General features: G+C 34.5%; 2 long non-coding RNA genes across 2 annotated transcripts; both read right to left on the bottom strand.

The window, feature by feature from the left end:
• Positions 1 to 154: 154 nt before the first annotated feature.
• Positions 155 to 6,495, bottom strand: LOC147079901 (uncharacterized). Its single transcript, XR_015070852.1, has 3 exons — positions 6,245 to 6,495; positions 4,555 to 4,707; positions 155 to 2,300 (listed from the first exon to the last, which is right to left on the bottom strand). It is a non-coding gene; the product is annotated as an uncharacterized LOC147079901 (long non-coding RNA).
• A 5,425-nt stretch (positions 6,496 to 11,920) lies between these two features.
• Positions 11,921 to 19,285, bottom strand: LOC147079902 (uncharacterized). The gene is made up of 3 exons (XR_015070873.1): positions 19,035 to 19,285; positions 17,345 to 17,497; positions 11,921 to 12,042 (listed from the first exon to the last, which is right to left on the bottom strand). It is a non-coding gene; the product is annotated as an uncharacterized LOC147079902 (long non-coding RNA).
• Between the last annotated feature and the right edge of the window lie 1,086 nt (positions 19,286 to 20,371).

Here is a 20,371-nt window from a genome sequence, read left to right on the forward strand (position 1 = left end):
AGGTAGGGGGCACGTCAAAGATCCTAGCCTGGAGGCCCGCTTCAGGATGTGTGGGGCATGCCTACATTAATGCATTTCGTTTTGTCAATATGACTCAAATTACACCTTTTCAAATTCATATGTTGCGAACATTTGAACTCGAAATGTCCACACTTATAAAGTTTTTAGTTTTTAAATTACAGGCTGTTCTACGTAAAAATCACATCATCTACATTTAAAGAGTTTTTCACGACTGTCATCTTACGACGAGTCATCCTATGCACTCTTAAACCTGCGGAAGAGGCGCATTGAAAATCACATATGAGATACGTATATGGTTTTTCACCGCTATGAGTCTTTTTACGTATTTTAACGAAGGAAAACTATTACACTTGTAACGACAGTCATCACAATTATACGGTTTTCTATCTAAGTGCTTCAATTTCTGTTGTTTTAAATCAATTTCTTTAGTAGACATGTAATCAAAATTGTCACATTGAAAGGGCATAATATCTCCTCCATGAATAGCTAGTGTATCTTCAACACGTTCAATCTTACACAAGTAAATTCGCTTTTTTTACATTTCAAAACTTACAGCTCAATTCACGGCAATTACATCGTTTTTCAGCAAAATGAATTAATTTGTGAGCGTTTAAATTGCTAGTAGTACTTTTTAAATCACGTGCTGGACACTTGTAGGGTTTACTTTTTCATTACCATGCGTCAGTCTGTGTACCTTTAATAATGCATATATGGCACATTTAAAATCGCATCCGTTGCATTTATATGGCTTTTGACCCGAATGAGTTATTTTGTGCAGGTTCAACGAATACATGTTTGAACATCTGTAATCACACTGGTCACATTTAAACGGTTCTTCGTCATTGTGGGTCAATCTGTGCGACTTGAACTCTGTAGATTTAAAGCATTAAAATTCGCAGTCATCACATTTAAAATGCATCTCTTTTCCGTGTGAAACCTGATGAACCTCCAGCACACTAGCTTCCCTGCACTTAAAATCACAATACGTACATTTCAACATGAACTGACTGCCGTGCGTCATTTTGTGCCTTTTCAGACTTGTAGATGTAGTACATTTAAAACTACACAAAGTACACTCATAAGGTTTTTCACCGGTGTGTATCATTATATGAGAATTTAAATTGCTTAAACTCTTCGATTTAAAATCGCATAAAACGCACTTATACGGCGGCTTAGATCCGATATGCGTCATTTTGTGCAACTTTAAACTGGCCGGTAATTTGCAAGAAAATTGACATTCACTGCAACTATAGGGTTTGTCACTAGTATGCGTAATTTTGTGGAGTTTTAACGCAGCGAAATTCGCACAATTAAAATCACAAGTTTGACATCTATAAGATTTTACTTCGACGTGGCTCAACTTGTGGCGTTGAAGATAAAGTGGCTTGCTACACGCATATTCGCATTCATCGCACTGAAACGCCTTTTCGCCGGTATGTGACATTTTGTGTTTTTTAAGACTACTATTATTAATACATCTGAAATCACATTCACCACATTTAATAGGTTTTTCACCCGAATGAACCATCATGTGTTGGCGTAACGAGGTAATATTCGTCGTTTTAAAATCGCATACGTCGCATTTGAACGGTTTTTTGCCGGAGTGTTTCATAGTGTGTCTGTTATAATTAGACAGACTTGTTGAAGCGTACTCACACAACGCGCACTTAAACGGCATATCCGAGCCATGGGTCATCTTGTGCTGTTTCAAATTCGTCGCTTTCGTGCACCTCTATTCGCACACATCGCATTCGTAAGGTTTCTCCTTTGAATGCGCCAATACGTGCGTTTTCAAGTTAAACGGTTTTCTACATCTATATTCACATAAGTTACACTTTAGAGGCTTCTCTTCGCTGTGGATTACTTTGTGACTTTTCAAATAAACCAAATTTTTGCATTTGTAGTCACATGCATCACACTTTAAAGGTTTTTCAATGTCTTTATGTGTCTCCATCGCGCCCAGCTGTTCTGTACAGTCATTTGTGTCTTTAGTAATAATAATTTCGACTTCAGGCGTTACTTTTTTAGATATCTTACTATGGGCACTCAACTCATTATCATCAGCCGATATTTCTGAGGTTGCAATTTGTTCTCTTGCTTCACTTGCTTTCAGTGGATTTCCACTACAGCCAGGTACTGCGTATTGACTGTCATATTCAGTTATTTCATTTTTTATCACTTTGTCTTCGAATAAAATCTCATGGTTTGGCAATATTTCTTTTGTTTCGAGAGCATTCAATGAAGAACTGCTGACTTCTGTTTTAATAAATTAATGTTCTCTAAAACAAAAGATACATTTAATTAAACATCATTTGGAATAACTCCACAAACACAACTATCATACAAGTTATGAAGTGGAACAAAATCAACTGTTTGTAACACACTTAAGGGGGGCTGAAGAGCTCGACATTTCAATATAATTTAGTATAAGAAGGACCTCGGTGTCATAAGTACGTTAATTTAAATCGATCTTTTCGCGAAAATCACTTATCATCGGAGATTTTATTTCAAGAAACATTATTATTGTTATTGATATTGTCTGCCGCTGAACATTATTATTATTTTATAAACACCTGCAAGATGTACGCCGATCAGAAAACAGGGCTGTCAAAATAATATTATAAATTAATATTTTTTAAATGTTAATTTCATCATAGTTTTTAATCAAACCTGTGCAAGTACCTACTGATAACTTGGGTGGATTTTGTAGCAAACATACTATTGATATATATACGGGTATATTATTATTATAACCCAATTCAAATTGAACATAGGTTGATACTCAAATACTATTATAGTATGTTTATGATTTCGAGAAAATAATACGATGGTATAATTAATCCATATCAATTAAGTATTTGAAAACATTACATTCGCACTTTGCAAGATAACATCAAAATGTGTATATACTTATCTAAATGACAAATGACATTCATGAGTGCGCACAGCTGAAAGCTTGGAAATGTGTTTTTTTCTATTTCAAAATCTTTTAATTGTGTATTTTTTTCTTAAAGATTCAAGGCCAACTTCATATAACTAATAAAAAATACTGTTTATTTCTACGAATAAAAAAAGACAGGAAAGAAAATGTGTACAAATCACGGCAATCAGAAAGGCCGGCAAATATGGCCGACAATGCGTGATACACAAAATTACAAACACATTCGAAGTTTGCCGCACACGTTCAGACCACGTGATATTTGTTTACGCAAAATCGTCGCTTTTTAAAGTGGCGAATTCGATTGCCAGATTTTACTGCGATGAATCAGTATGTTTCTGCTTGTTTTTTTTTATTCGTAGGTTTGTTTACACTATGTACACCGAGAAATTTCTATTTATAAAATCGGAAATGATTTTTACAGAAGAGTTTTGGAATATAATGCAACCAAAACTGGAAAAAAATCTATCATGGGTGTTGCCTTACTGAATTAGTTAACCCCAGGTCCATGCCACCACGTGAACCACTGTGGATATTCAGCCATTTCCACACTGGCAACTTCATTAAATTTTACGATATTTACCATAATTGGTTAAGAAATTTTACGATAATCATCATAATTATCGTAAAATCTAACGAGGTTGCCAGCAACTTAACTTGTTGCCAGTGTGGACCCGGCATTATATTATAAATAAAAATTTAAAATTATAAATATTTATGATTTATGTCTTCGACAGCCCTGATGAAATATGAGTCGGATCGAGTCATAGAGCAAATTTATTGACACAAACAACTTTGACACGACCTTTTTATATTAACTAGTAGACCAGATATTATGGACCACATGTTAAAAAATCATATTTTCAATTCTCAAGGCCAATTCTGTAGAACGTCCCCATATGTATAGTTTAATTACAAAAAAGGCATGATCCTATTAACTCAGTCACGAAATGACCCGGGAATCCAAAAGCACGAGCTGTAAGAACATACAATATTGTGTGATTTCTTAATCTTGATTTTTCATGGATTACGCAATGTTTATATGAATTTTAAAAACTAACCAACACTATATTCAAATTGTATTATTAGTTCAATGAAAACAAATACGTATAGCACCTGTACACGTGCATGGTATTACTGTCGGCAATAGTGCTTATTTTAAATTATCGTGACAATAACTGTTTTTACACGTAAAAGTGCTGACTGTCTCACCAATCTCATTCTTCAAAAGTAAGCGAGACGCGATGTTGTCATTTTATACTACTATTTGACAGGACGTGTTGAAAATCGGTTAACGTCAAAATGAGTACTTCGTGCCATTATCGTTCTACTGCGCAGACGTAGATCTTACTTGCGCATAAAAAATCAGCATAATTCAGAAGCTTCTAAACTTGTTTGATTCATGCACGCAATCTTGCTAACTGCAGAATAATACATTTTTCCCCATACATTGTCTTACTGTGCAAAGTAAATCCATGCACGTGTAAATGGGGTATTATGTCTGAGTAAGTTTAGTGTGCACTATTTATGTCGAATCTTAACAGACTACCTCCACCCTTCACCACTGGTAGGTACCTATAAAATACTTATAATACCTGATCTGTTAGCATAGGCTTAGATGATGAGTATTCTTCGATGTTATCAAACGATTTTTCATGTTTTATCAGACATGCATCTTTTGTCATTTCCTCTTTCCAATGTTGCCATTGCAAATCTGCAGATTTGATGTTGGGGCCTGCTGTAGTATTCTAAAAAAATAAACAATGAGTACGAAATAAAAACAAACAGTATACAACAGAAAAAATAGGTAGGTAAATAAATTAAAAATACAACCACATTGTATATATGTATATAAATAATAATGCTGTCCATATTATCAAATATTTGATAGGTACGACTTGATACTTAGGAGCCAGGTAACTCAGAAATAAAGGAAATGCCTAAAGTGTGTGTAATTACAAGCAAAACATCTCGAATGTGGAATAATATGGGATAAACTTAAACACGTGTCAAGAATGCGTCATTCTAAGCTGTCCTTCGTTCTGACAACTTTACTGCTATCGTTTTATGCACTGACACTCATTCAATAAATTTGATCTCAATGTTATGAGGCCATCAGTTTCTGTTACAACAGAAAACTGTGTTATACGGAACATACAAATTTCCAAACACAACTAAATTTTTGTATAAATACAGCAGGTACCTACTCCATTCGTCAAAAATAATTTCAAAAACGACCCGTAATTCACACATTTTAATGTAAAATACTATGCAAAACAATTAAAAATCATAATTATATAACGCCCACGATGTTCTAGCGGCTTACGCGTTGACTTAACGTCGTGGGTCCCCATACATATTATTTTTCAATTTGTTTTTGAATCAGAGTATGAATCTAACAGGTTTAACAAGTGGTTAAGATCCATTTCTCGTAAAAACAAAAATCTGTTAATATAAACCTCCACTCTATGGAGGCCCATATTATGATCTTCTTAGGATCGGACATGGTCAATATGTTTTCATGAAAACTAAACATGATGACAGAAGTAATCGAAATAGTTAGCAGACGGTATTGCGTGTTTTTTTCTATAAACAATCTTGTATCTGTGTCCTTAACTTGGCTCGACATTAAGCTACTTTACAAGCTACAAGCCAACGAATTTACAATCTGCTTGTAAACTCGCCCAGTGTCATCATCGAACAAGCTAACAAGCAGATTGTAAACAATCTACCGAGAAAAGACGAAAGCCGGACTACTTTACACGCTACACGCTGGCGTGTGGACTGATATGCGTCTGCGCAGTAGAGCGATAGTGGCGACCTCTCGGTAAAAAAGCGAACTACTCAATACGTCCTGTCAAAATAGTACCAAAAATGACGGTTTCAACTCGCTAGCCTGTTGGCTTCTGAGCGAGTGGAAAGTTTTGTGTATCAATATCACAATCGCACTAGCTGACTCGCCCGCTTTTAAATTCGCCACAAGCAGCTTGTAAAGTATCTCAATTTCATCGACGTTTTCCTACTGAGAAGCCCAGAAACAAATGGGTTTTTGTTTATTTCTGGGTTACAATAAATTTTGTTATGTTTTATCTCAATTATCATCTCAATTAGAAGACCTCAATAGATAAATTCCGGCAACCGCCATCGTCTTATTTGGATGTCAAGGATAGCTTGAGCAAATGTATTATTTTGTATTGCGTAAACTGGTGTGGTATGCGTTCATTGCAATTTCAACGTTTAAAAATATCAATTACGAGGTTTCTAAATTTGTTTTCAATAACTTACCTCAAACGTAGCTGTGTGAATGCCGTCAACGTTCTCTTGATTTAGGTACGAGTAAATAAACATGTCCAACGGGAGAGTCCGAACGCTTTATCGGCACATCAAACCAAGTTGGACCAGATCGCTGGACTCCTACAAGACATTCCTCGTCTTTTTCTTCTTCTTTTATGTCCATATTAACGTTTTATAACGATATATTACTGTTATATTTACTTCATGTCTGCGTAACAGCTGACCAATAGCTGCAAGACAAATACGAGGCTCTGCCATTTTCAATCATAGAGCATATAAATAGAACAAGATCATAATATTATTTCATAAACAATAATATTTTATAAATGTATATTTTATTTAAATTAGGTATATTCGTATTTATTATATGAAGACGACATGCTTATTAATTATATATTTATGTACAGAATACCCAAAGGACAGTTAAATAATTTTTAATTGATATTATTAATTTTTCAATAGTATTAAAACAAAATATTACATACCATAAGGTTTGTAAAAAGCTTTGCCAAAAGCGGTATATGAATACAGATAAAACATACTTTTGTTAGTGATAAACACCTTATCTGTATATATTTGAATAAATAAGTAAATGAATATAGTTAAATATATAAAATTATATAGATTTTTTAGTACGACAGGCGTTAAAAACAAGAAAAACATACATTAAAACGGACTGTTTTTATAGCTTTATTAAACTTTTCTATTGTAGATATTTGTTAGCAGAGACAATGTAGTCATGAGGTAATAATAAAAATATCGATGAATAAAAAAACTCATTAAAACAATTTGATTTTACAAGACGTATATTATTTGAAATTTATTATAAAAACAATACCAAAATCAAAATCAACGTTTTTTTAATTAATAAAACTATTGTGTTTGTGGCAATGGCAACTTCCGACCACGGAAAAAATAACAATGTCAAAATGTTCGTAGGCGCTGAACAACATCAAAATTATCTACATAAAACAGGAACCATTGGACAATTACGATTGCGAGACGAAACAAAATATCCACAATACTTCGGAGTACGACAGAAATGTCGAAATTCCCATTCTCAACCGGTATGTGAAGGAAGAAGACGAATATTTCATGCAGCAGTACGAAGTAGAGTTTTGTTTTTATTTCACAGTTTTTGCTTTCCCCCTATATTTTACAATATTAAGCGACCTAGAATAGTTTCAATTTACGCTACAATTAGAAATCAATTTATTCAATTTTAAATATTTCTAACTTCAGGTATTCTCTCAACATGTCCCGCCCGTCGTAGCCTTTGGGACTTACAGTATCGTATGATTGTTTGCTGTCCAATCAGCTCTTCCAACAACCCATGGTTCATTTTTATTCTGTAGTTCCCATTTTCTAACGTGGGTCCAAGGATTTTGCGGAGTATTTTGCGCTCGAAGACAGCTAATTTACTTTCCTCGTTTTGAGTTAAGCACCAAGTTTCACAGACATACGTGACCACCGTCCTTATAATTGTTTTATATAAAAGAAGTTTACTTCTTCGGCCTAGAATTTTCGACCCCACCAATTGCTTGCATGGCATGCCAGCATTTATTCCCGGAGATAAGGTGGATTTTTATGACCTCTCCTGTCTTATTTTGGGTGTTTAGGCTGTTTCTATATTCTGCAGCGGTACCTGATCGCGTGTGCTGACCATATACTTAGTTTTTGACTGGTTTATTTGCAGCCCGGCGTTTTTTGCTATTATTTTCATGGCGCCACCATAGTCGATCATCTTCTGTTTGGATTTGCTTGTAATTACTTTGTCGTCAGCATAAGCGCGTTGTACTATTATCTACCAAACATCTTATGTTGGTTTCACGAGCTATGGATTCCACCACAAGGTTAAATACCATAGTGGATAGTGCATGCCCTTGTCTCACACCTTAAAATCAATAAACAGTAGGTGGAGTGTCAGGTTGTATTCGTTATTTCGATTTTTACTTCCTATGATAAAATATTTCAAATGTTATGATACATATGAAGATATTGTCATGTGTCTAGACTGAGCATTGGAGATAAAGAAAGGTAATCAACGCTATTTTATTTATTTCCCTTGGCACGCTGTGGGTGTGTATACTTACTCGCAACTTTCACCATTTCGCTTTGCTGACATTCCATTGACAAATTTGACTAGTGCAGGGCTGGCTCTCGAGTCTCCGTTTGGTAATAATTTATAATTAAATAATATGTCATCTCACCAACTGATACTTTCAATATTTTTCTTTTTAGTTTGCCGCTGGAAGCTCAGTAACTGCCGGCATTGCGAGACGCAAATCATTGACGGAGAATACTGATGTACAAGATACTTGGGAGGACATACAGATTGACGAACAGGATATTAAGAAAGATGTCCGAGAATACATAGAAAGGTTTAGCGATATAAACGCCTGTCGGCTGCTAATCGTGATATTTCTCAATCGAATGTGGGAAACCCTGAACTATTAGAGGCTGTTATGAAATTAGAAAATAAATCGTTTTATAAAAATAATTTTGTGTGTATTATTTGTTTTGATTATTTCGGATCGTTCGACCTACTGAAGTTTCACAAATTATTACATGGAAATACATCGACGAAAATAAGTCATTCAGGTGAAAAAAAGTTTAAATGCGATGTCTGCAATTACTCATGTGTACAGTGGCATGAAGAAACATAAAATAACTCATTCGGGAGACAACCAATTTAAATGTGATGAATGTAATTACTCAACTGCAAGGTCAAGTGACATGAAAGCACATAAAATGACTCATTCTGGAGAAAGGCCATTTAAATGCGATGTATGTAATTACTTATGTATTTACTTCCTTACTTTATTAAATCCTTAATATCAGAGGACTTTTGGAATACAGTGGACAGAGAAAAGTTCCCATTTTTGAAAAAAGCGGCATATAAAATTGAATCATTTTTCGGTTCGACATATTTATGCGAATCATTGTTTTCAAACATGAAATTAATAAAATCAATATATAGATCTCCACTCACTGATGAGCATCTTTATGATTGTTAGCTAACAGGATTATCGTCATACTCTCCTAATTATGAGTTACTGGCCAATGATATGCAATGCCAAAGATCACATTGACATATTGATATTCTATTTTTTTATAAAATGTTTTCTTTGTATTTGTGTTTTTTGTTTACGTTTTGTAAATAAATTTCTCTGTGTGTATGCAATTTGAATAATAGTTTTATTATTTTGAAACATTTTTGTTTATTATTTATTAATAAATTATGAATATAAGAAAATAAATTATGGGAAAATGAGTAGTTATGGAAGGAGTTTGTCAATTAAAAATAGGTGGTGCCCGCCACCCTACCGATATTTTAGAATGTGCTCTAGAGTACACAAAGGTTGGGAACCCCTGGCGTACACTATTTGAAAAACGCTACTGTAGAGCGTCACACTGCCTTTATCTTTAGCGATAGGTAGGGGGCACGTCAAAGATCCTAGCCTGGAGGCCCGCTTCAGGATGTGTGGGGCATGCCTACATTAATGCATTTCGTTTTGTCAATATGACTCAAATTATACCTCTTCAAATTCATATGTTGCGAACATTTGAACTCGAAATGTCCACACTTATAAAGTTTTTAGTTTTTAAATTACAGGCTGTTCTACGTAAAAAAAATCACATCATCTACATTTAAAGGGTTTTTCACGACTGTCATCTTACGACGAGTCATCCTATGCACTCTTAAACCTGCGGAAGAGGCGCATCAAAAATCACATATGAGACACGTATATGGTTTTTCACCGCTATGAGTCTTTTTCGTGTTTTTAACGAAGGAAAACTATTACACTTGTAACGACAGTCATCACAATTATACGGTTTTCTATCTAAGTGCTTCAATTTCTGTTGTTTTAAATCAATTTCTTTAGTAGACATGTAATCAAAATTGTCACATTGAAAGGGCATAATATCTCCTCCATGAATAGCTAGTGTATCTTCAACACGTTCAATCTTACACAAGTAAATTCGCTTTTTTTACATTTCAAAACTTTTTTCACCGCAATGCGTCGCTTTGTGCTTTATTAGATTCGTTCGCTGGAAACACTTACAGCTCAATTCACGGCAATTACATCGTTTTTCAGCAAAGTGAATTAATTTGTGAGCGTTTAAATTGCTAGTAGTACTTTTTAAATCACGTGCTGGACACTTGTAGGGTTTACTTTTTCATTACCATGCGTCAGTCTGTGTACCTTTAATAATGCATATATGGCACATTTAAAATCGCATTCGTTGCATTTATATGGCTTTTGACCCGAATGAGTTATTTTGTGCAGGTTCAACGAATACATGTTTGAACATCTGTAATCACACTGGTCACATTTAAACGGTTCTTCGTCATTGTGGGTCAATCTGTGCGACTTGAACTCTGTAGATTTAAAGCATTAAAATTCGCAGTCATCACATTTAAAATGCATCTCTTTTCCGTGTGAAACCTGATGAACCTCCAGCACACTAGCTTCCCTGCACTTAAAATCACAATACGTACATTTCAACATGAACTGACTGCCGTGCGTCATTTTGTGCCTTTTCAGACTTGTAGATGTAGTACATTTAAAACTACACAAAGTACACTCATAAGGTTTTTCACCGGTGTGTATCATTATATGAGAATTTAAATTGCTTAAACTCTTCGATTTAAAATCGCATAAAACGCACTTATACGGCGGCTTAGATCCGATATGCGTCATTTTGTGCAACTTCAAACTGGCCGGTAATTTGCAAGAAAATTGACATTCACTGCAACTATAGGGTTTGTCACTAGTATGCGTAATTTTGTGGAGTTTTAACGCAGCGAAATTCGCACAATTAAAATCACAAGTTTGACACCTATAAGATTTTACTTCGACGTGGCTCAACTTGTGGCGTTGAAGATAAAGTGGCTTGCTACACGCATAATCGCATTCATCGCACTGAAGCGCCTTTTCGCCGGTATGTGACATTTTGTGTTTTTTAAGACTACTATTATTAATACATCTGAAATCACATTCACCACATTTAATAGGTTTTTCACCCGAATGAACCATCATGTGTTGGCGTAACGAGGTAATATTCGTCGTTTTAAAATCGCATACGTCGCATTTGAACGGTTTTTTGCCGGAGTGTTTCATAGTGTGTCTGTTATAATTAGACAGACTTGTTGAAGCGTACTCACACAACGCGCACTTAAACGGCATATCCGAGCCATGGGTCATCTTGTGCTGTTTCAAATTCGTCGCTTTCGTGCACCTCTATTCGCACACATCGCATTCGTAAGGTTTCTCCTTTGAATGCGCCAATACGTGCGTTTTCAAGTTAAACGGTTTTCTACATCTATATTCACATAAGTTACACTTTAGAGGCTTCTCTTCGCTGTGGATTACTTTGTGACTTTTCAAATAAACCAAATTTTTGCATTTGTAGTCACATGCATCACACTTTAAAGGTTTTTCAATGTCTTTATGTGTCTCCATCGCGCCCGGCTGTTCTGTACAGTCATTTGTGTCTTTAGTAATAATAATTTCGACTTCAGGCGTTACTTTTTTAGATATCTTACTATGGGCACTCAACTCATTATCATCAGCCGATATTTCTGAGGTTGCAATTTGTTCTCTTGCTTTACTTGCTTTCAGTGGATTTCCACTACAGCCAGGTACTGCGTATTGACTGTCATATTCAGTTATTTCATTTTTTATCACTTTGTCTTCGAATAAAATCTCATGGTTTGGCAATATTTCTTTTGTTTCGAGAGCATTCTATGAAGAACTGCTGACTTCTGTTTTAATAAATGTTCTCTAAAACAAAAGATACATTTAATTAAACATCATTTGGAATAACTCCACAAACACAACTATCATACAAGTTATGAAGTGGAACAAAATCAACTGTTTGTAACACACTTAAGGGGGGCTGAAGAGCTCGACATTTCAATATAATTTAGTATAAGACGGACCTCGGTGTCATAAGTACGTTAATTTAAATCGATCTTTTCGCAAAAATCACTAATCATCGGAGATTTTATTTCAAGAAACATTATTATTGTTATTGATATTGTCTGCCGCTGAACATTATTATTATTTTATAAACACCTGCAAGATGTACGCCGATCAGAAAACAGGGCTGTCAAAATAATATTATGAATTAATATTTTTTAAATGTTAATTTCATCATAGTTTTTAATCAAACCTGTGCAAGTACCTACTGATAACTTGGGTGGATTTTGTAGCAAACATACTATTGATATATATACGGGTAAATTATTATTATAACCCAATTTAAATTGAACATAGGTTGATACTCAAATACTATTATAGTATGTTAATGATTTCGAGAAAATAATATGATGGTATAATTAATCCATATCAATTAAGTATTTGAAAACATTACATTCGCACTTTGCAAGATAACATCAAAATGTCTATATACTTATCTAAATGACAAATGACATTCATGAGTGCGCACGGCTGAAAGCTTGGAAATGTGTTTTTTTCTATTTCAAAATCTTTTAATTGTGTATTATTTTATTACAGATTCAAGGCCAACTTCATATCTTCTAATATATAAAAATTAATATTTGTGTGTTTGTTTGTTCGTATTTAATGCGCAGCCATACCGTTCATCCGATTGCGATAAAACTTTGTAAACTTATTGCTTGCACTTGCGGGAAGAGTATAGGCTATACTAATATATAAAAATGAATGTCTGTCTGTCTGTCTGTCTGTGTGTCTGTCCCGTATGCGTTCCTATACCATTCATCCGATTGCAATGAAATTTTGGTAAGTGGTTGTATGCACACCCATGAAGGTTTCTAAATTAGAAAAATCATCATCTTCTTCTTCTTCTTCATTCTATCTTTTTTTATTCGTATGGTCCCTATACCATTTATCCGATTGCGATGAAACCTTCATCAGTTGTTGTGGTAACACCCGCAATGGTTTTTGAATTAGTACAACCATCTTCTTCTTCTTCTTCTTCTTCTATTCTATATTCTTCTATTCGTATGCGTTCCTATTCCATTCATCCGATTGCAATAAAATTTTCGTCAGTAATTGTGCCAACACCCGCAAAGGTTTCTGAATTAGTACAACTATCTTCTTCTTCTTCTTCTTCTTCATTCTATCTTCTTTTATTCGTATGGTCACTATACCATTCATCCGATTGCAATGAAACCTTCATCAGTTGTTGTGGTAACACCCGCAATGGTTTTTTAATTAGTACAACCATCTTCTTCTTCTTCTTCTTCTATTCTATATTCTTCTATTCGTATGCGTTCCTATTCCATTCATCCGATTGCAATAAAATTTTCGTTAGTAATTGTGCCTACACCCGCGAAGGTTTCTGAATTAGTACAACCATCTTCTTCTTCTTCTTCTTCATTCTATCTTCTTTTATTCGTATGGTCCCTATACCATTCATCCGATTGCGATGAAACCTTCATCAGTTGTTGTGGTAACACCCGCAATGGTTTTCGAATTAGTACAACCATCTTCTTCTTCTTCTTCTATTCTATATTCTTCTATTCGTATGCGTTCCTATTCCATTCATCCGATTGCAATAAAATTTTCGTCAGTAATTGTGCCAACACCCGCAAAGGTTTCTGAATTAGTACAACTATCTTCTTCTTCTTCTTCTTCTTCATTCTATCTTCTTTTATTCGTATGGTCACTATACCATTCATCCGATTGCAATGAAACCTTCATCAGTTGTTGTGGTAACACCCGCAATGGTTTTTTAATTAGTACAACCATCTTCTTCTTCTTCTTCTTCTATTCTATATTCTTCTATTCGTATGCGTTCCTATTCCATTCATCCGATTGCAATAAAATTTTCGTTAGTTATTGTGCCTACACCCGCGAAGGTTTCTGAATTAGTACAACCATCTTCTTCTTCTTCTTCTTCATTCTATCTTCTTTTATTCGTATGGTCCCTATACCATTCATCCGATTGCGATGAAACCTTCATCAGTTGTTGTGGTAACACCCGCAATGGTTTTCGAATTAGTACAACCATCTTCTTCTTCTTCTTCTATTCTATATTCTTCTATTCGTATGCGTTCCTATTCCATTCATCCGATTGCAATAAAATTTTCGTCAGTAATTGTGCCAACACCCGCAAAGGTTTCTGAATTAGTACAACTATCTTCTTCTTCTTCTTCTTCTTCATTCTATCTTCTTTTATTCGTATGGTCACTATACCATTCATCCGATTGCAATGAAACCTTCATCAGTTGTTGTGGTAACACCCGCAATGGTTTTTTAATTAGTACAACCATCTTCTTCTTCTTCTATTCTATATTCTTCTATTCGTATGCGTTCCTATTCCATTCATCCGATTGCAATAAAATTTTCGTTAGTAATTGTGCCTACACCCGCGAAGGTTTCTGAATTAGTACAACCATCTTCTTCTTCTTCTTCTTCATTCTATCTTCTTTTATTCGTATGGTCCCTATACCATTTATCCGATTGCGATGAAACCTTCGTCAGTTGTTGTGGTAACACCCGCAATGGTTTTTGAATTAGTACAACTATCTTCTTCTTCTTCTATTCTATATTCTTCTATTCGTATGCGTTTCTATTCCATTCATCCGATTGCAACAAATTTTTCGTCAGTAATTGTGCCAACACCCGCGAAGGTTTCTGAATTGGTACAACCATCTTCTTCTTCTATTCTATCTTCTATTCGTATGCGTTCCTATACCATTCATCCGATTGCAATGAAATTTTAATCAACTGTTGTGCTCACGCCGCACAGGTCTCTGAATTGTTACAACTATTTTCTTTTTCTTCTATTCTATCTTCTTCTATTTGTATGCGTTCTTATACCATTCATCCGATTGCGATGAAATTTTGACCAGTTGTTGTGAGCACGCCCGCGAAGAGTTCTGAATTAGTACAACCATCTTCTTCTTCTTCTATTCATATGCGTTCCTATACCATTCATCCGATTGCAATGAAACTTTGGTGAGTTGTTGTGCCCTTGCCCGCAAAGGTTTCTGAATTACTACAATCATCTTTTTCTTCTTCTATTTGTATGCGTTCTTATGCCATTCATCCGATTGTGATGCAATTTTGACCAGTTGTTGTGCGCAAGCCCGTGAAGGTTTTTGAATTAGTACAACCATCTTCTTCTTCTTCTATTCGTATGCGTTCCTATACCATTAATCCGATTGCAATGAAACTTTGGTGAGTTGTCATGCGCATGCCCACGAAGGTTTCTGGATTAGAAAATCATCTTCTTCTACTATTCGTATGCGTTCCTATACCATTCATCCGATTGCGATGAAACTTTTGTCAGTTGTGTGCGGTTTCTAAATTATTATTATATAACATACAAAGTTTGTTGTTTGTTTGTTCCATCCAATTTTGATTTTTTTTTACTACATATTTATAACATTAATAACGTTTTCATATTTTGGATTCGATTTTAATTTAGTGTTCTTATGTTTGACCTTTACTCCTATTATAATTATTTTCATATTGCCATATTGTATTACACAGATATTTTAATATTAAAGAAATAATTACCTCTTATTATTTTTCAAATATCTAAGATAAATATAACCACGAAGCGACCCCGTGCGAAGCCGGGAACTTCAGCTAGTAACTAATAAAAAATACTGTTTATTTCTACGAATAAAAAAAGACAGGAAGGAAAATGTGTACAAATCACGGCAATCAGAAAGGCCGGCAAATATGGCCGACAATGCGTGATACACAAAATTACAAACACATTCGAAGTTTGCCGCACACGTACAGACCACGTGATATTTGTTTACGCAAAATCGTCGCTTTTCAAAATGGCGAATTTGATTGCCAGATTTTACTGCGATGAATCAAGATGTTCTTTCTTGTCTTTCTTTATTCGTAGGTTTGTTTACACTATGTACACTGAGAAATTTCTATTTATAAAATCGGAAACGATTTTTACAGAAGAGTTTTGGAATATAATGCAACCAAAACTGGAAAAAATTCTATCATGGGTGTTGCATTACTGAATTAGTTAACCCCAGGTCCATGCCACCGCGTGAACCACTGTGGATATTCAGCCATTTCCACACTGGCAACTTCATTAAATTTTACGATACTAACCATAATTGCTTAAGAAATTTTACGATAATCATAATTATCGTAAAATCTAACGAGGTTGCCAGCAACTTAACTTGTTGCCAGTGTGGACCCGGCATTATATTATAAATAAAAATTTAAAATTATAAATATTTATGATTTATGTCTTCGACAGCCCTGATGAAATATGAGTCGGATCGAGTCATAGAGCAAATTTATTGACACAAACAACTTTGACACGACCTTTTTATATTAACTAGTAGACCAGATATTATGGACCACATGTTAAAAAATCATATTTTCAATTCTCAAGGCCAATTCTGTAGAACGTCCCCTTAAGTATAGTTTAATTACAAAAAAAGCATGATCCTATTAACTCAGTCACGAAATGACCCGGGAATCCAAAAGCACGAGCTGTAAGAACATACAATATTGTGTGATTTCTTAATCTTGATTTTTCATGGATTACGCAATGTTTATATGAATTTTAAAAACTAACCAACACTATATTCAAATTGTATTATTAGTTCAATGAAAACAAATACGTATAGCACCTGTACACGTGCATGGTATTACTGTCGGCAATAGTGCTTATTTTAAATTATCGTGACAATAACTGTTTTTACACGTAAAAGTGCTGACTGTCTCACCAATCTCATTCTTCAAAAGTAAGCGAGACGCGATGTTGTCATTTTATACTACTATTTGACAGGACGTGTTGAAAATCGGTTAACGTCAAAATGAGTACTTCGTGCCATTATCGTTCTACTGCGCAGACGTAGATCTTACTTGCGCATAAAAAATCAGCATAATTCAGAAGCTTCTAAACTTGTTTGATTCATGCACGCAATCTTGCTAACTGCAGAATAATACATTTTTCCCCATACATTGTCTTACTGTGCAAAGTAAATCCATGCACGTGTAAATGGGGTATTATGTCTGAGTAAGTTTAGTGTGCACTATTTATGTCGAATCTTAACAGACTACCTCCACCCTTCACCACTGGTAGGTACCTATAAAATACTTATAATACCTGATCTGTTAGCATAGGCTTAGATGATGAGTATTCTTCGATGTTATCAAACGATTTTTCATGTTTTATCAGACATGCATCTTTTGTCATTTCCTCTTTCCAATGTTGCCATTGCAAATCTGCAGATTTGATGTTGGGGCCTGCTGTAGTATTCTAAAAAAATAAACAATGAGTACGAAATAAAAACAAACAGTATACAACAGAAAAAATAGGTAGGTAAATAAATTAAAAATACAACCACATTGTATATATGTATATAAATAATAATGCTGTCCATATTATCAAATATTTGATAGGTACAACTTGATACTTAGGAGCCAGGTAACTCAGAAATAAAGGAAATGCCTAAAGTGTGTGTAATTACAAGCAAAACATCTCGAATGTGGAATAATATGGGATAAACTTAAACACGTGTCAAGAATGCGTCATTCTAAGCTGTCCTTCGTTCTGACAACTTTACTGCTATCGTTTTATGCACTGACACTCATTCAATAAATTTGATCTCAATGTTATGAGGCCATCAGTTTCTGTTACAACAGAAAACTGTGTTATACGGAACATACAAATTTCCAAACACAACTAAATTTTTGTATAAATACAGCAGGTACCTACTCCATTCGTCAAAAATAATTTCAAAAACGACCCGTAATTCACACATTTTAATGTAAAATACTATGCAAAACAATTAAAAATCATAATTATATAACGCCCACGATGTTCTAGCGGCTTACGCGTTGACTTAACGTCGTGGGTCCCCATACATATTATTTTTCAATTTGTTTTTGAATCAGAGTATGAATCTAACAGGTTTAACAAGTGGTTAAGATCCATTTCTCGTAAAAACAAAAATCTGTTAATATAAACCTCCACTCTATGGAGGCCCATATTATGATCTTCTTAGGATCGGACATGGTCAATATGTTTTCATGAAAACTAAACATGATGACAGAAGTAATCGAAATAGTTAGCAGACGGTATTGCGTGTTTTTTTCTATAAACAATCTTGTATCTGTGTCCTTAACTTGGCTCGACATTAAGCTACTTTACAAGCTACAAGCCAACGAATTTACAATCTGCTTGTAAACTCGCCCAGTGTCATCATCGAACAAGCTAACAAGCAGATTGTAAACAATCTACCGAGAAAAGACGAAAGCCGGACTACTTTACACGCTACACGCTGGCGTGTGGGCTGATATGCGTCTGCGCAGTAGAGCGATAGTGGCGACCTCTCGGTAAAAAAGCGAACTACTCAATACGTCCTGTCAAAATAGTACCAAAAATGACGGTTTCAACTCGCTAGCCTGTTGGCTTCTGAGCGAGTGGAAAGTTTTGTGTATCAATATCACAATCGCACTAGCTGACTCGCCCGCTTTTAAATTCGCCACAAGCAGCTTGTAAAGTATCTCAATTTCATCGACGTTTTCCTACTGAGAAGCCCAGAAACAAATGGGTTTTTGTTTATTTCTGGGTTACAATAAATTTTGTTATGTTTTATCTCAATTATCATCTCAATTAGAAGACCTCAATAGATAAATTCCGGCAACCGCCATCGTCTTATTTGGATGTCAAGGATAGCTTGAGCAAATGTATTATTTTGTATTGCGTAAACTGGTGTGGTATGCGTTCATTGCAATTTCAACGTTTAAAAATATCAATTACGAGGTTTCTAAATTTGTTTTCAATAACTTACCTCAAACGTAGCTGTGTGAATGCCGTCAACGTTCTCTTGATTTAGGTACGAGTAAATAAACATGTCCAACGGGAGAGTCCGAACGCTTTATCGGCACATCAAACCAAGTTGGACCAGATCGCTGGACTCCTACAAGACATTCCTCGTCTTTTTCTTCTTCTTTTATGTCCATATTAACGTTTTATAACGATATATTACTGTTATATTTACTTCATGTCTGCGTAACAGCTGACCAATAGCTGCAAGACAAATACGAGGCTCTGCCATTTTCAATCATAGAGCATATAAATAGAACAAGATCATAATATTATTTCATAAACAATAATATTTTATAAATGTATATTTTATTTAAATTAGGTATATTCGTATTTATTATATGAAGACGACATGCTTATTAATTATATATTTATGTACAGAATACCCAAAGGACAGTTAAATAATTTTTAATTGATATTATTAATTTTTCAATAGTATTAAAACAAAATATTACATACCATAAGGTTTGTAAAAAGCTTTGCCAAAAGCGGTATATGAATACAGATAAAACATACTTTTGTTAGTGATAAACACCTTATCTGTATATATTTGAATAAAAAAGTAAATGAATATAGTTAAATATATAAAATTATATAGATTTTTTAGTACGACAGGCGTTAAAAACAAGAAAAACAAACATTAAAACGGACTGTTTTTATAGCTTTATTAAACTTTTCTATTGTAGATATTTGTTAGCAGAGACAATGTAGTCATGAGGTAATAATAAAAATATCGATGAATAAAAAAACTCATTAAAACAATTTGATTTTACAAGACGTATATTATTTGAAATTTATTATAAAAACAATACCAAAATCAAAATCAACGTTTTTTTAATTAATAAAACTATTGTGTTTGTGGCAATGGCAACTTCCGACCACGGAAAAAATAACAATGTCAAAATGTTCGTAGGCGCTGAACAACATCAAAATTATGTACATAAAACAGGAACCATTGGACAATTACGATTGCGAGACGAAACAAAATATCCACAATACTTCGGAGTACGACAGAAATGTCGAAATTCCCATTCTCAACCGGTATGTGAAGGAAGAAGACGAATATTTCATGCAGCAGTACGAAGTAGAGTTTTGTTTTTATTTCACAGTTTTTGCTTTCCCCCTATATTTTACAATATTAAGCGACCTAGAATAGTTTCAATTTACGCTACAATTAGAAATCAATTTATTCAATTTTAAATATTTCTAACTTCAGGTATTCTCTCAACATGTCCCGCCCGTCGTAGCCTTTGGGACTTACAGTATCGTATGATTGTTTGCTGTCCAATCAGCTCTTCCAAC

Source organism: Rhyacophila brunnea, unplaced genomic scaffold (assembly GCF_057557595.1).
Source record: "Rhyacophila brunnea isolate RB1 unplaced genomic scaffold, BYU_Rbru_1.0 scaffold_1, whole genome shotgun sequence".
NCBI lineage: Eukaryota > Metazoa > Arthropoda > Insecta > Trichoptera > Rhyacophilidae > Rhyacophila > Rhyacophila brunnea.